We start from the raw sequence: 5,533 nt of genomic DNA on the forward strand, positions 1-5,533 counted from the left end.
AATTGAATTGAATTGAATAGAAGGCAGCTCAAATGGCTTTACAAAGAGAGTAGGTTGTTACACATTTGTGGAGGGCAGTTTCCATTTTATTGCTTTGTGTTTGTTCCCATGTTTGCCTTTTTCTAAGAAGCTTTGATCCATATGCAATGACAATCTGATCATGTTGGCCATGTTCGAGTGTGTCTGTTATCCTTTTACACGGTGTTCACCTCATTATGCATGCATCAGAGGATGATGCCCTTCAAACGATGCACAGTCACATGTGTCAGGACCTTGGTGTTGCCTACATGCTCTGACTAAAGGTTAACATTTTTCCTGCACAGGGCGTTGAGACATTTAATAAATTTATTTTGCATCTTAAAGGTGTTCTACACGCCAAAAGCTTTAGCTGATTAACTTCATCAAACAAGGTTATAGATTTACAAGTTAGATTTGCGATTTACTGTAGTAATGCAAGTGTTGAATAAAGGTTTTGCAGTTCTAATGCGAGTAGTTTACTTTAGTTTAAAATGTCAGCAAGTCTGTTTTTACCTAATCTAGGTGATTGTCTATTGTCAAGTGTCAAGATGTCAAGTATCAAGTAAATGATGGACAGCTGATGAACAGAGTTGTCGGAAGTTGTTTTTAGTCTGTGCAGTTTATGTGCGGAGGAGCTGTCAAATGAATCATAGCTGATGCTAACTCAGCTTATTTAGGTGTCATCAGTCGTCAAAACATTGTCAGTAGGGGTCGACCAATATGTGTTTGTTCAGGGGCGATTCTGATACTGATTATCAGCGATCAAGGAGACTGATATGGTGTGTGTGTAGGTCTTTCCTTAACGAACAAAGAATTATGCTCTATTTATTACAGCAAAACAGCATTGGAAAGCCTTAAGTTGCTTTCAATTATTTAAATGTTATATATTAACAACGTGATAGCAGCAATGACTCAGCTCTAACATGTGAGCTACCAGGGCACCCCAAAGAAGTGCATTTTTAAATGAATTTATGTATCAGTGATCGGATAAAAAACAAACAAAAAACAATTACAATAATCGGAAAGATCAGATCAGATCAGATATCAGGTCCAATAATTGGCCAGACTGATAATCAGTCAATTCTTAAAAGTCACACGTGACTTACTATGAAAGCTGAAGAGGTAGACGTGTTAACTGGTTTTCTACAGTTCACTATGCGCTGTATCAGCACCGGAGCTCCAAACCAACTGCAAATAAAGCACAGACACAACCAGAGTTACACATAATACAGCCTCTATGCTTGACTCAAACTTCTAAACTTAAATTATAGTCCTTCAGAATTAATGTTACCCATTACTCTGATACCAACACCCTGATAAACAATAAATTCATTAAATTCAGTGTCCCATGTCAAACTTCTGTAGCTATCATATGCCGTCAAGGCTTTTGTCATATGGAAGTGGGCGTGGTGTTTGATTAACATTTTGGGCAGAAGCAACAGTAATGGCTTGCTGTAGAAGATAAATGTCAATTGTATTGTGAATGATGAATAGTAGACAGTAACAAAGCCCAGGATTATCATAGCAACACAGTTTCAAATAAAATGTCAATCAAGTTTATCAAATCAACAATTTCTAACTCTATTTTTCAGTTCACATACATTTCATCACCTCCATTATTATTAAACTGTAAGCATTATCATCACTTCCTTTTCTTTCCAACTATTTCTTACTCCAACCCTTGAGGCCACTTTTCTTAATTGATAAATGGCGATTTTGTGTTGTGAATAATGAATGTAAGACAGGGGAACTAATGAAACATGGCTCTGTTTTTATCATATCACGACTGTTTAATCAAATCAGCTTTAAATGAATCAAATCATTTCATTTATCACTCCATTTTTCATCTCACATCTTTTTTACCCATCTATTTTTTTAATTCACATGCATTTTTATCACCTCCATAAACATGTATAAATAGGATAAATTTTTGAAAATATTTGGTACAGTTAACCTAGATCTGCTTTTTTTCAACAGTTTCTTGTTTATTAATGGGTAAAAATTCTCTCTTGTAGATAGCAGAACTCAGAACTTCACATCCTGCATCATCATCATCATCAATTCATGTACTGTATTGTATCATAACACGCCTACTGTAATATATCATACTGTTTTGTGTCGTCCGGCTGTGCTGAACTGTCCTTCAGCAGTACTCTGAATTACATTGCCTCCACCCCTACCATGAACTTTCCTCCTAGATGGTGCACAGTTACAGTTTGAAATCGTCATAACAACATCCAGGCTCACATTGAACACTGAGCATCATGTATTTCTGCCCATGCTCTGAAAAAGTAAGAGGTCATCAATAAATGAATGGCTGTGGCCAATCCCTCATTTGTCTCTGATGTCAGATGATGACCAGACTGTGGGATGTGCATACTGATAACAAATGACTGTGCCCTTCGCTGACCCTGCTGGTGGCAGAGGATGCCTGGCTGTGCGACACAAATTCACTAAATAATCATTATGCCAGGGCACTGCAGGGATTTAATAAACTAGCAAATTGACTGACTCCAATCAGGTCACAGTGTACACACTTGTATCTCGTCTAAATCCTCTGTGACGGCTAGAGGATAATGCAGGACTGTGTGTGGGGAAATGTTAGGGATGTGAATGAGGCTTACCACTTAACAAGTCAGATTGTTTACCCTACAACTGCTAAAACCAAGCTCAGATATTCATGAACATGTTTTAATTGAAAGTCACTTATCTCTCAAAAGTGACATTTCAGGATTTAATATTGAAATTTCATTTGACAGTGGTGCACAGCAAGCTTCGAAAATGTGTTTTTATAAGTCTTTACTCTTATCAACTTATAACGCATCATTATATTAACCTACTTGAAAATCAAAATCCTTCATTAGCTGTTTGCAGGATTACACAAGAAATTAAATATAGACATTGACAGTATAAATAGTGCAACAGTAACAAGTGTTTACTTTTTGGAATTTGGTTTTTAAGTCAGACTGTAATACTAACTTCACAATGTGTAAAGCATACGACCTAAAAAGCAAAGCCATTTCCCTGATGCATCGCTATAACTATTTGCTTATGCATAATCTGTGAACACTGGGTGATCATCTTGCTTTTGTATGAGTTTATATATCAGGAGACCATTCTGCTCAAAGCCAAATGCATCATAGATTGTAATTAATGCAGTGAAGCACCACTCTCTAGTCAATATTTATTGGTCGGTGGTGAAACACAAATTGTGTGCAACGTGAGAGTAAAGTTTGTAGATTCCAGTCCGTATGCTTCTCAGTTAAGTTATTTTCTTTTTTCGGTGACAGTTTTATAGTTCAGTTGGACACTCTTATCTAGAATAAATGCAGTGCAACAAATTACGGTCCTGTGCACCTAATCTGCAATGCACCTTTGTGTTGCATGAGGAACATTCTCATTTTGTTCCATATATGTATTGTGACATTGTTCAGCACTGAAGGAGTTTGGTGAAGATGGCTGAGTGTAGAAAATACATGACACCAAAGACTAGGTTTCCCAAGCCATGAATAAATGTTGATGAATAAATAACAGCCACCATAGTGCTAGCTTATTAAGCTTTTATGGCTTAACATGTTTGCAAACAGTCTTAATAGCCTAATAGCCTAATTACACATTAAGCATAAACAGAGCAACATTATCATTCCATCTGGAGGCATGTTTCTGGCCACTTGATGAATGTAAGCCCAGCTTTGCTTTTGTCTTCAGCAACTCTGGAGAAAACTATCCTGGGTATGGCTTAAATGTATTATCTCCTACAACAGCTTGTTCCTGACTTAATCTGTCTGCCATTTAGCACTAGGCAGGCATACAGTGTGTTTATTAGTGTATTTTGCTGGACACAGGTAAAACTGAGTTATACTGTAAATGTACAAGTCTCAAAACAAAAAATGGCCCAAAAATATCAAAAAGCTTTCTAAAGCTGCAGAGGTGGTTGAGGATCCTCTGTGGTTGATGATTTGGCACTAATAGCAACCCCTTTCACATTACACATTTGATTTATGTCAACAATATCAAAACCGATATTAATTCATGCAAATGTAAGGTAGCATAACAAGCCCACAAAAGATTATTCAAAATAAATAATAAAAAATCTTGCCCCCACAGGTTATTTTGTGTGCCAGACATTAACTTGAGAGATAGAAAATATCATCTTTCTGAACTTAAGAGGCTCAAGAGTAAGGTTAGAACGTGGTTGATTAAAATTTGGCAAAAGATGAAAACTTAACTCACATTGCAACATGTCTTCGCTGATGTTAGGGAGTCTAGCCAACCACAATTAGTTCAGGCCAAAGTTATGACACCCTGATCTCTCCTTCTGTGTAATCCTTTCATAATGATAAAACATATGGTGGCTCCTTAATATGCATTAGGCGTGTTATTTGATTTTATATTGTGTTCATTGCAAAGAATTCATGAGGCTGTTTGCTGTGGGCCTGTGTCAGAGCTTTTATTCATCAACACTGAACTCGAGGGTAGAGATTGGAGCGGTTGTCTGTATGTAATGATGTGTGTTTGGAGATATTAAAAATCCTCTGTTTGTCATGCGATAAAAAAAAGGAAAACCTCAGATATATTTTTATTGTAATCTTATTATTCTGGCAGTACTACTTCTAAAGGACACAAACACTTATGAATACAGTGACCTTTTCACAAATAGTCATCGTTTTGTGTACTCATTGCCAGCAGTCCGTTACATTATGTTCCTAACTTTATGTAACAGTGCAACCGTGAGAGCCGTTGTTCTTTTTTTCTCTGCTCATCATACCCCTACACCCTTGAGGACTATTCTTAGAGTCCTTAGGCAATCTTAGAGTGAGCAAGCTGCTGTTAGAAAGCCGATATATTTGATGTGGTTCATGGGTTACTGTACAGACTGACCTGTGGCCTGTCAAGACCCATTAGTGTTCATACAGGGTGAAATGGCAGGCTACAACAAGATCATGTCCTTAGAGAAAAACACACTGACCATTTCTTATAAGAAAATCTTGTTCTCATTAAACCTTTTGTAAAAGAAGTCATCCTCACTATCCTGCAGCATAAAACAGTTTTTATGAATTTCTATAGCCCTCTCCTTTTCTTGCCTCCTCCACAAACTGGTCAAAGTTCAGGGTCTGCTGCAGGACTTCACCCCAGAAGCAGGCTGGGAATAAATGTCTTGCTCAAGGACGCTTTATCTACATTTCAATCCGATTTTCATTTCATTTCAAACCCCCTAAACTCTTCAGCCCTGGGATCAAATGAATTCTCAATGATTTTTTAGCACCCGTCATTATAAAGGTCACTTTGTGGGAGAATTTTGTTATTTTTCAGGCAGAAATTGACAAAATGGTGGAAAACAAGACATTTAATATCACCTTTTACTCAAGGATATTGTGAAGGGCATTTTTTTTTCTTCAAGAATATTTGTATTGAATTTAACATTTTAAAACAACAAAATATGCATTTTAAAACAACAAAATATGCGTAGTGTGTAAAGTATACAACAGATTTACTGTTGTTGCTGTGCACCTGT

The 5,533-nt window shown here is 36.9% G+C and overlaps 1 protein-coding gene across 1 annotated transcript in view; it reads left to right on the forward strand.

Annotated features, from left to right (window-relative positions):
* Positions 1 to 5,533, forward strand: part of fstl5 (follistatin-like 5) — a gene marked incomplete at its 5' end in the record, with an annotated part of 146,138 nt that overhangs the window by 30,345 nt on the left and 110,260 nt on the right. The window lies entirely within an intron of this gene.

This window comes from Morone saxatilis, unplaced genomic scaffold (assembly GCF_004916995.1).
Source record: "Morone saxatilis isolate NCDOM2014 unplaced genomic scaffold, NCSU_SB_2.0 Contig22, whole genome shotgun sequence".
Taxonomy (NCBI): domain Eukaryota; kingdom Metazoa; phylum Chordata; class Actinopteri; family Moronidae; genus Morone; species Morone saxatilis.